The 12214-nt window shown below is 39.7% G+C and overlaps 1 long non-coding RNA gene across 2 annotated transcripts in view; it reads right to left on the bottom strand.

Annotated features, from left to right (window-relative positions):
- The window catches only part of LOC132020791 (uncharacterized), a 36226-nt gene extending 30709 nt beyond the window's left edge, over positions 1-5517 (bottom strand). For both annotated transcript variants that reach the window (XR_009405086.1, XR_009405087.1), the window contains exons 1-2: positions 5478-5517; positions 4986-5068 (exon numbers count right to left, since the gene is read on the bottom strand). This is a non-coding gene — a long non-coding RNA (uncharacterized LOC132020791). The remainder of the gene's footprint in view (positions 1-4985; positions 5069-5477) is intronic.
- Between the last annotated feature and the right edge of the window lie 6697 nt (positions 5518-12214).

Genomic DNA, 12214 nt, shown 5'->3' with positions numbered 1-12214 from the left:
GAAAGAAAGAAAGAAAGAAAGAAAGAAAGAAAGAAAGAAAGAAAGAAAGAAAGAAAGAAGAAAGAGAGGGAGGGAGGGAGGGAGGAAGGAAGGAAGGGAAGCTTTGGGAATTCAGAAAGACATGTTCTTTTCAACAAAGCCTGACTTTCAATAACTGCCTCACTGTAGATTTAACAAATCCACTATAAGTGGTATGAATTGGACAATGACAAATCAGCTATGTGAAAACGTGAAACTCTTTATTTTTATATCTGCACACACTTTTCTTTGACAAGCTTCCACTCTTGCTTGACAGTAAAAAAAAAAGAAAGAAAAAAAAAGAAATTTAGTCCAATCCACCAAAGTTGGCCCAGCCCAGAAGCATCTTTTGATTCACTTCAGGAATTACTATCTCAGTCAACATCATCCAAATCTCTTCCCAGCTTCCTTCTACTCCTTCCCTTTGACTCTACAGCTTGGGGGAAGGGCAGGGTTGCAAACCATACTGCTGCCCCACTCAATTCTACAGGTGGGTTCCGGGCACACAGGGAAACTCAGGCATCCTTGCCAAGTCATGTGGTGAGGACCCAGATACACGCCATTCCTCTCAGCTGCACCACTCCATGGTTTTTTCATACCTAGTTGTGGTAAAGCACATCTGCCAGCCCCACAACTTCATGGGAATTCCTAAAGAAGGCACCAGCTTCATGTTCTAAAACTGCCTTTCAAGGACCCCTGAGGCTGGTGAAAGATGCAGAGAGAGCAGGTCAAGGACCCTTCATACCCCAAAAGGAGAAAGGGGAAAGGACCAGTAGCCTAATATAACACCTCATAAACTGGCCTTCTCTACAAAGGTCCCTTCTCCTCTCCAAGATCGCTTTATATTTTCTCCTCTACGCAAGAAGATGTTGAACCAGTTCTGGGATCACAGTCATTTTCGTTCAACCATGACAAGCTGTCATTGGTTGTGGACTTGGTTAATGCAAGTATGAGTAGTCACCAAGAAAGGAAGCTGACCTTGTGGTTACTTCATAATTGATCCCTCTACAACTTGATCATTGAAGGTCAAGCTTGTAACTTATCTTTTGTTCCCCAAAATGTGTAGTGCACAAAAGCCTAATTAATATTTTTAAATAGTGAACATACAATATGTAACCGATACTTTGAAAAAATTTTCACTATCATCCCCTCATATTTCTTCTGCCTCTTTGGTCACAGGTCCTTACATAGAAGAATCCATTGACACCTTCTGCCCAAAAGTCAGGAGTAATAGAACCTGGGGGTGGGTTAAGGTTCACAGGTGCTGGATTCAGACCAATTGGAGCACAAACTGGCTTTCCAAGGACAATAAATCAAGAATTGAAAAGAAGTCGGGGCACCTGGGTGGCTTAGTGGGTTAAGCCTCTGCCTTCAGCTCAGGTCATGATCCCAAGGTCCTGGGATCGAGCCCCACATCGAGATCTCTCCTTGGTGGGGATCCTGCTTCTCCCTCTCTCTCTGCCTGCCTCTCTGTCTACTTGTGATCTTTGTCTGTCAATTAAATAAATTTTTTAAATCTTAAAAAAAAAAATTTTAAAGAAGCCAAGAATTGCGTCAAGCCTAAAGAGTCAGAGTTCGGTTCTATTTCTTATTTTATTAGGAAAGATTATCTATTTATCTTCAGGTCAGTCGAAATGAAGGTCTTTCAAGTTTTTACACTTTTTATGTTGTTTCCACATACTGAGTAACAGGAATAGAACGTTCTATCACTCTCTCCCTTCCTCTCACTCCCTCTCAGCACACATACACAAACACACAAGTCTTACACATAGAGAGGGTATTCCCCAGTTATTTTAGTGGTCAGTGAACCAGTATGTGTAAAAAGTTTTGCAATCTGTAATAGGCTTTGAAACTGTAAGTTCGTTTTTGTAGAAAATGACCATTTTTATTATATCTTTTGAATAGCATTCATGGAGTGTTAAATCCATGGAGTTGCAACTCTTATCATTGCAACAATAGAACACGATAGACATGACTATGGCAACTGGCATCACAAAGACATGGTTTGAACCTGACTCGGTCACCCACTAGCTGGGACCCTGAGCAAGGTTCTTACACTCACAGAGGGTTAACTACACCATCTGTAAAATGGAGATAATACCTCAGAGGAATATGGTCAGGATTAATGTATATTTAAAGCACTTAATGAATATGTAAAGAGCTCAGTAAAGAGTCTATTATTACTTTTCAGTACTTTATTTGATTTTTTTAATTTTTCCTACCTTTTTTTCACTTTTGTCAATGTTCACTTTGCTTCTCTTGGACTCTTACTTGATAGTGCGGGAGAATATACATTCCTGGGTCTGCCTTCGGCTCAGGTCATGATCCCAGAGTCCTAGGATCTAGTCCTGCATCAGGCTCCTTGCTCAGCAGGAAGACTGCTTCTCTCTCTCCCACTCCCCCTGCTTGTGTTCCCTCTCTCTGTGTCCCTCTCTCTGTCAAATAATAAATAAACAAAAAATTTTTTTAAAAAATACACATTCTTAGGAAGCTAAGAATAAATTTAAAAAATACACATTCTTAGGGCACTTTCCTTGGTGAGCATCCTTCCACAAGTGTTGTAGGAGGCTTACTTGGTAAATAGCAAAAACAGGGCTTCTCTAAATCTGAAGTATCTTATCTTATCTTGGAGAGCCATTAGAAGCTAAGCAAAAAGCAGAGGTAATTCTATCATGCCAGCTCACAAGGGGTCCCGAGCACCTTGAGCAACCTTTGCTTAAGTATTTGGCAGTTCCCAACCTTATTATACCCACTGCATCATATCTGATGAACTACATAAAAGGGCTTTGGCACCGATGAAATATGTTGAAGATTATATACAATTCCCCCTTTTCCAGCTCTCTCTCATCCTTGAAGGTTCACAGAAATGCTTGAGTCCCATGTCCTTGGATGACCTCATTATACAGATCACTTAGAGTTTCCTCTAATTTCTGGTGAGTAATTCATTTTAAAACTTTGGTCACCACTAGTAATTACAAATTACTTGTGACACACCTCACAATGGACATATATCAATTAAGAACAGCTGCTCCTAGTGAGGGCTACTGGAATTAATCAAAAAATACTGATGTGAAGTGACAGCTATTAGAATTTGCAGCAATCCAACCTATCTTATCATCTATATTCAGTTATATGTTAAATTTTATAATTCACTAAAAAAAGCTTTACTTCATTACTTATGTTTATTCTTCAATGATCCAAAGTGTTTAAAAGGACACCTGTTTTAGAAATGGTTGTTACATTTTCTTATCTCAAATATTCTTCATGAAGCTGCTCATGGTCACTTGGAATAATCATGAATTGACTGCCACCCAACTTTTATTAAACCGGTTTAATAATGCAAGACTTATAAAACAACTTGTGTTGAAACATGTTTCTATTTTTTTCATGTAGTATAATTAAGAATGAAATATTATATTTGTTTGCCAGCATGTGTACTCCTGTATAGTTCATAATTGTGACTGTTTCTAGAATAATTAGATGGAAAGCAAATAAAATTAAAGATACTTAATATAAATGTTTACCCTCAAGATACACGGCCCATATTAAAGTGTCTGTAGATCTGGTGCTTATCTCAATGGGCAACCAACAGATGGAGTGCTCTGTTTGTCACATTATTTTGGAGCTTCTAAATGTGCCTAGTGGGAATTCCATTACTTGTACCAGCTGTACAGCTGACCTCCTTGCCTTCCACTTGCCAGATTCAGAATATATGAGGCAGTTTTAAGCATGATTTTAAAATACAACATATGCAAATACGGCCATACTTGACATATTTACTCTGGTGCAAAAAAAGAAAAAAATTTTGTCCTTTCTGCTTTCACCCCTGGAATTATGGGATGTATAGTTTTCCATCTTCTGAATCTTTTTGCAAAAAGGTAATTTGACAGCCTTCTACATAAGGAGAAACTTTAAAGTCTTTTTTTTAAATACATACAGAAGGGAAATACAATTTCTCTTCTGTGGGAAAACTTTATAAAGAGTTCTTATTTTCTTATCAAAGAGAATTAAATGATTAAAAGAATCTGAGAGACATCTGGAAGGTACACTCAACCTGGAAATATCTTCTTTCCCAATGCCTGGAAGTTCTCCCTTAATGATGCATTATTTGCAATTCAGCAGTCTCGGTCCAGGCCCCCTTTTTATAACATGCAAAAAGCAGAGCCAAGATTGAAATCAAGTTTCACTAGCTACAGTGGTCTTGCAAGTCTCCCCTACAACATACTGCTTCCCTTGAAGAATAATCACTTACAAAGTACTGTTGACCCTTGAAAAATATGGGGGTTAGGGATGCCAGTGAACTTACACACTCAAAAATCCATGTATAACTTTTGACTCCCCCAAAACTAATACACTTCCTGAGCCTCAAATTCTGCCTCTATAAAATAGAAGTATTTATAGTTCCCAGGATCTAGACCTGCCTTTAGGTCTCAGAGTCTTTGGGGGTTTAAAAACAGATAAGAGGGGTGCCTGGGTGGCTCAGTGGGTTAAAGCCTCTGCCCTTTGGCTCAGGTCATGGTCTCAGGGTCCTGAGATCGAGCCCCACATTGGGTTCTCTGCTCAGCTCGGAGCCTGCTTCCTCCTCTCCCTGTGCCTGCCTTTCTGTCTACTTGTGATCTCTCCCTCTCTGTCTCTCTCTGTCAAATAAATAAATAAAATATTTTAAAAACAAAATAAATAAATAAAATAAAAACAGTCAAGAATGTTTGGTCAAGAAGAATCTTAGATTTTACTGGAGGAATGAGCTCCAACATTAGGAATAAGGTCATGTTCCAGTTCACACCTGACTCAGAGGTTTTATAAGCCAGAATGTTACCATATTTTCTCAGTCTTCTCTGAGAAAACACCCCCTGCAAACACCCACATACCAAGGGGTTATCTTGTCTGTGGACTGTATTTGTTATGATAGTCCATGATTTAAGAAAACCAACTCGGATTCTCCATTGTTCTTTGAAGAAGGTACTTACCTGTGTTTTCGTATTAGTAAACCTGGTTCCTAACAGAGAAATGAGAGAATGAATCACCATTCTGCTGCCATCCTTAGGGGAAACTGGAGAAAATAAAAAAGAGAAACTTTCCATCTGTCAGGTTCACTTCCTATTTTAATTTCAAATTAAAATTCCTCATGATTAGTAACTGTAATATTCATAGCTATACCAGGCTAAAAGGTTATTATAGGGATCACTACAATGACTTACAAGGCACCAAAATGTAGGAGATGCTCAATAAATGCTCAGTCCCTTCTTCCCTCAGTGCCCCAAAGTCAATTCCATCTGCAAGTTTTTATATGCTTCAGCCTTCTCCTGTATATCCCTATACTTGCGCGCGTGCGTGCGCACACACACACGTCTCTTAACCTGGTGGTTTTGAAGAAAACAAATAAAAGAAGCCTCCACCAGGAAATTCTATGAGGTGAGGGATTTTCAAGGGGTGTGTCATTTCCTCACAAAGGAACTCACCAGAAATTGTGTTCTCTCCTTGGAGACCTAAATGGCTCTGTCTCTCTGGTCTAATGGCTAGATTTGGCTCAGCTGGGCTGTCCAGCACTCTTCCCTCTGAGGTCCCACCCCCTTAGGTCCTGACGTGAGCAAAACATCCTCAGGCACCCGGCCTGCGCTACATGTCCAGGTCCACAATGATATGATTTATTTCAACCTGTCTTCTTCACAATGCCTCTTCAGGAACACAGAAGCCATTGAGCCTGGATTCAAATCACATGGTTCAAACCCAAAATGACTTTAACATTTGATCCTTTCAGAGAACTTCTTGACAGAGTTTTATAAGCTGATGGTTTATAGAGAGCAGGATTTCAGACTCCATATCTTCTCCCTTTTTTCTCCTGGCAAGGAAAAGTTCTGGAAACAATATATATTTGTTCAGCCCAGGAAAAAGAGGGGGAATGGAAATAAATTTATTTCACTTTTTAAAAAAGGAAGAAACACTTAAACCCAGCGCTCAGTATACAGAGAGATGCCTCCAGAAACTGAAAAGGGATAAACCTGAGCACATTTAATGTTAGAATCTGGCCAAGGATTGGTTTCCAAATCTCAACCCTAGAATGATTTCTTTCTCTCAGCGCACAGATACCAGGAGCCAGTGGACCAAAAAAGGTGGATGGATAATTGGGCAGCAGCACAACTCATTTCTCAGTTGGCAGCCTTTTAAAGCCTTTTAAATCCTAAATAGCTACTGGCCTTTCCATTCCTCCTTTTCCTCCTTCTGGCTGATGCCTGCAACAGACTTTGCTGCCTCTGTTCTGATGGGCCTAAAAACTCTGTCCACTGCCTATATCAGGAAAAACACCCAATGCAAACCATCTGAAGATAAATAACCAGCCATTTAATAACACGGAATGTTTCCTGGTATCCAAGCTTCTGCCTAATAGTAAAATCCTGTTTTCAGCTCGGGCTACAAAAAGGGAAGTTGTTCGTCTCGTGAAAGATGGTGAAATAAACAGTCTTTCCTTTGGTCAGCAAATATATAAAGAAAGCAGAACCTATAACCAAACCTCTAGCAGATCAGCACTGGGGAAAGGCAGAACTATGGTGCTACACAAACCAAGTAAGAATTCTCAGGTTCATAAGGATTTATAGCAAGCTCTTTGCAGAGCCATTTTGGGGGAAACAAATCTTAGCAACACCAAAATGAAAAATTTTGTATTTAGAACATTAATTCTCAACATGAGAATCAATCACCTGGGGAGATGTTTTTTAAATATAAATACTTGGGTCCCACCCCCAGAGATTTTGTACTCTCTAAAAGAGAAAAACAACAACAACAACAAAAAAAAAAAAAAAAAACACAACTTTACCAGGAATTCTGATGTGCAGCCAGACTGGCAATCACTGACTTACAATGGAGAGAAACTTTATAAGCAGACACCAGAGATCAGAACTCTGGTTTCAGACACATCCCAGAGCAGATCCATCTGACAGATGAAGATCAGCAGGACCTGGACAGCAAAGGCAAAGCAACCTGCATTACCTCCTCGACCTGCTATAGCCCCATATTGGAAAATTCAGGTTTTTTATCATGTAATATATAGTACGGTCATTGGTTAGTAGAGTGTCCAGCTGGGCCAAAACTGGAATGCAAAGTCTAGTTCCTCACTACTCAAAACATAGTCCTTAGACCAGCAGCGAAGGCATCACCCGGGAGCTTGTTAGAAATGGACATTCTTGGGGATATCCATGGTGGCTCAGTCGGTTAAGCAGCTGTCTTTAGCTCAGGTCATGATCTCAGGGTCCTGGAATCGAGCCCCACATCAGGCTTCTTGCTCCGTGGGTAGCCTGCTTCTCCCTCTCCCTCTCCTTCTGCCTGCCGCTCCTCCTGCTTATATGCTCTCTCTCTCTCTCTGGCTATCTCTCTCTCTGTGTCAAATAAATGAACAAAATCTAGAAAGAAAGAAGGAAAGAAGGAGGGAAGGAAGGAAGACAGGGACATCCTCAGCCCCACCCCAGTCCTACTGCATCAGAATCTGCATTTTAGCAAGCTACTGTCAGGTAATAAATTCGCTCATTCAAGTTTGAGAAATAATGGTCTTGCTGTTTATGGAACTGACAAGTAAGTGATCCCTCCAGAGGCTTGTTTTTATGAAGTGATAGGAAGGATGGACCAACAATAAATAAATAAATGGAAGAATGGATGGGAAGGTTGTTCTGTTTGTTTTGTTTCTGATTTGTTAAACTAGTTAAATAATAAGGGTTTTACAGTCCTCAAAAAGTTAAAAATAGAACTACACTACAACTTAGCAATTACACTGCCAGGCATTTAACTGAAGAATACAAAAATACTGATTCAAAAGGGTACATGCATCCTGATGTTTATGGCAGCATTATCAACAATAGCCAATTATGGAAGGAGCCCAAATATCTATTGACTGATGAATGGATAAAGAAAAGGTGGTATATTGGAATATTGGACTATTACTCAGCCACAAAAAAGAATGAAATCTTGCCATTTGCAACAATGTGGATGGAGCGAGGGAGTATTATGCTAAGTGAAATAAGTCAGTCAGAAAAAGACAAATATCATGTGATTTCTCTCATATGTGGAAGTTAAGAAATGAAACAGATGAACATAGGGGAGGAAAAGAAAAAAGGCAAACCAGAAAATGGATTCTTTTTTTTTTAAGATTTTATTTATTTATTTGACAGACAGAGATCACAAGTAGGCAGAGAAGCAGGCAGAGAGAGAGAGAGGGAAACAGGCCCCCCGCTGAGCAGAGAGCCCGATGCGGGGCTCGATCTCAGGACCCTGAGATCATGACCTGAGCCGAAGGCAGAGGCTTTAACCCACCGAGCCACCCAGGTGCCCCAGAAAATGGATTCTTAACTATAGAGAACAAACTGAGGGTTGCTAGAGGGGAGGTGGTTGGGGGGACAGGCTAGATGGGTGATGGGTATGAAGGAGGGAACTTGTGATGAACACTGTGTGTTATGCATGTGATGAATCACTAAATTCTACACCTGAAACTAATACTACACTGCATGATAGCTAACTACAATTTGAATAAAAACTTGAAACAAAAAAGAAGAAGAAGAAGAAGGAGGAGGAGGAGGAGGAGAAGAAGAAGGGATTTAGTCCATGGGTGTTTGAAGAGAAAGGAGGAGCAAGGACAAAGGATGATGTGTTCTAAGACCCAGGAGAAAAATAATGATGATGATGATGATGATGAAGTCAACAGATAATGATGATGAAGTCAACAGATAAATAATGATGATGATGATGAAGTCAACAGATAAAGGAGTGCTTTTCCTAAAAGTCTCAGTGAGAACCTGGTCACAAAGGAGTACATTTCCAGAACCCAGATGACAAACCAAGACAGGAAGGAGAAATCTCCCCACTGCTGTCCATAACCCAGGACTGCGCTAATACAGCCATGATTGCTGGGTGGGAAGGACTGGCCAATAGCAGTCTTGGCACATGCATTGGCATTTTCAAGATGCATATCAATCTGAGAGGCAATGGTAAGGCTCCTTGTCAAGGCAGCCAGAGTACTACCAGAACGACTAGAATTGTTCATGAGTACATGTGCCTGGCATGTAGCAGGCATTCAACAAATATCTGTTGAAAAGATGGATGGATGCAAGATACTACCAGGAGACTTTAGAAATAATTAGAGGGGAAAACCTGCAGGGGAGCTGAATACTACAGAAACGGAGATGGCACAAAGAATCATCCAAGTGTGAAGATGAATTTATGTGACCTCATTTGTACCTATAGACAGTGCAGTATACATGTCATTATGAGGTCCATATCGAAGAATTCCCAGAGGTATCATATCAAGAGATTCTTGGAGTAGGTGGACCCTCTCCCAACCATTACTACAAAAATAATGGTCCCCCAAACTTGTTCTGAAAATTGGTAAAGAAAAAAATAATGAAACATTTATTCTGTCTGCCTACTCTCCATGTGCAAGTAGCCAAATGGTCAATGAAAGGTCTAATAAGAAAATCCCAGTGTTGGGAAAACTAGGTTTCCACAGAGAGAAGAATGAAACTGGACCCCTCTCTCATACCACTTACAAAAATTAACTTGAAATGGATAAAGACTGAAATTTAAGGTCTGAAATCGTAAAGCCCCTAAAACAAAACAAGGAAAAATCTTTGTCTCGGCAATGATTTTTTGGATATGACACCATAAGCACAAGCAGCAAAAGCAAAACTAAATGGGTGAGACTACATCAAACTAAAAAGCTTCTGTATAGCTGAAGAAACCATCAACAAAATTAAAAGGCAACCTACCAAATGGAAGACAATATTTGTAAATCATATATCTAATAAGGGATTAATACCCAAAATATAGATAAGGAACAAACCAATTTTCAAATGGGAAAAAGACCTGACATTTTTCAAAGGAAGATATATAAATGGCTAACAAGTACATGAAAAGTTGTTCAACAACACTATCATCAGGGAAATGCAAGTCAAAACCACAATGAAGCATCACCTCACATCTGTCAGAATGACAATCCATCAAAAAGGTAAGAGACAACAAATGCTGACTCAGAGGAGAGAAAAAGGAACACTTGCATACAAGTGTTACTGGGAATTTAACTGTTGCACCCACTATGGAAAACAATATGGAGGTTCCTCAAGAAATTAAAAATAGAACTATCATATGATCCAGTAATCCCATTTCTGGGTATTAATCCAAAGGAAAAAAAAAATCAGTATCTCAAATAGACACCAGTACTCTCATGTTCATAGCAACATTATTCATAATAGCCAAGGCATGGAAACAACCTAATATCTGTCAGTGGATGAATGTCACACACACACACACACACACACACACACACACACACACAATGGAATAGTCTTCAGCCTTGGGGGGAAAGAAAAGAAATCCTGCCATATACCACAACACAGATGAAAAACTGGGGTATTACAGTAAGTGAAATAAGGCAGACAGAGAAAGACAAATACTGTATGTTCTCCATATACATAGAATCTAAAAAAAGAAAGGAAAAAAGAACTCAGAAACAGAGAACAGGTTGGGGTTGCCAGGGGCAGGCGGAATGAGAGAAAGTGGTCAAAGGGTCAAACTTCCATCCTCAGATGAAAATGTTCTGGAGATGTATGGTAACTATATTTAACAATACTATTCTATATACTTGAAAGTTGCTAAAAGGGCAGATATTAAAAGTTCTTTCCACACACAGAACAGTAGCTATGTGAGGTGATGGGTGTGTCTAACCTTATTTCGGTAATCATTTCACAATATATATGTATATCAAATTTTCTTTAACACTTCAAACTTATGCAATGTTATATGTCCATTGCATCTCAGTTAATCTGGAAAAAAAGAAAGGCTCAGCTAAAACATAGTAAAAATAGCAGAATGTCACAATAAAGAATTTAAGCCAGCAGTTCTAAAGCTTGACTGCACTTGGGAATCACCTTTGGGAGCTTCAAACACACTAATGTTGTTGGGATCCCACCCCCAGAGATTCTGATTTAATTTACCTGATGAGGGGCCTAGGAATGACACTGGGCAGGGTTAAAATCTCCTCCCATGATTCTAATGAGCAGCCAAGGTTGAGACTATTGATACAGGCAATGAACATCAGTGGCCAACAATCAGGCAGAAGGCTGTTGGTCTACAATATACAGATCAGGTGGATAACAGCAGTTACCACTGGTTGGTCCTAATACCATTAAAAGATGTGATGCAAATGGAAATACCCAACACCTACTATGAAGGAATCTCATAAAAATGTCAATCTGCATCAGATCAAGTCTCTTAACTTAACTTTTACTTACAAGAAATATAAATATAAGATACTTATGGGAAATAAAGGACACCCTCAGGATGCAATCAGCAAAACCCAGAATGCAGGAAGGTCTACAAGACAAATAACGAACGAACCCCCTTTCTCCAACAAGTAAATTATAAGAAAATAAAGGACAGGGAATCTATAAAATAGTCGTAAAAGACTTCTCAGCCAATGCAATATGTAGACCTGATCCAGATTTTGATTGGAATAAGCCAACAGTGAAAAAAACTATGAGACAATCAAAGAAGTCTGAATATTGCTTGATGTTTGTGCTGGGGTGCCTGGGTGGCACCATCGGTTAAGCATTGGACTCTTTGTTTCAACTCAGGTCCTGATCTCAGGGTTGTGAGATTGATCCCCAGATTGAGCCCCATGTGGGGCTCCACGCTCAACTCAGAGTCTGCTTGGGATTCTCTCTCCCTCTCCCTCTGCCCCTCCCACTCCTGCTTTCTCTCTCTCTAAACATAAATAAGTCTTTTTAAAAAAGAAATTGCGTTAAACTTTTAGATCAGTACTTTTGTCTATAAAGGGTCAGATAAGTGTTTTAGGCTTTGTGCTTCTACAGTCTGTTGCAATGATTCAACTATGTCATTGTAGCCTGAGAACTATCAACAACACATAACACATGGCTATGCTGTATTCCAATAAAAGTTTACTTAGAGAAATGGACAACAGAATGGGTTTTGTCAACCTCTGCTTTAGAGATACATTCAGAAGAGCTTGTAGATTAAAGTATATGATGGATGGAATTTGCCTCTAAACTCTAAACCTTCCTCTGGAGAGGAGGGGAATGAGTGAGCGGTATAAATGAAACAAGGTTGGTCATGTGTTGATAATTAGCTGAGGATGAGTACTTGGGACTTCATTATACCAGTGGTTCTCAAAGTGTGGTCCCTGGATGATCCATGTCCACAT

The sequence above is a fragment of the Mustela nigripes genome, chromosome 6, assembly GCF_022355385.1.
Source record: "Mustela nigripes isolate SB6536 chromosome 6, MUSNIG.SB6536, whole genome shotgun sequence".
In the NCBI taxonomy this organism is placed as follows: domain Eukaryota; kingdom Metazoa; phylum Chordata; class Mammalia; order Carnivora; family Mustelidae; genus Mustela; species Mustela nigripes.
Note: the sequence above shows the minus strand (reverse complement) of the source record. Positions and strands in the feature narration are given on the sequence as shown.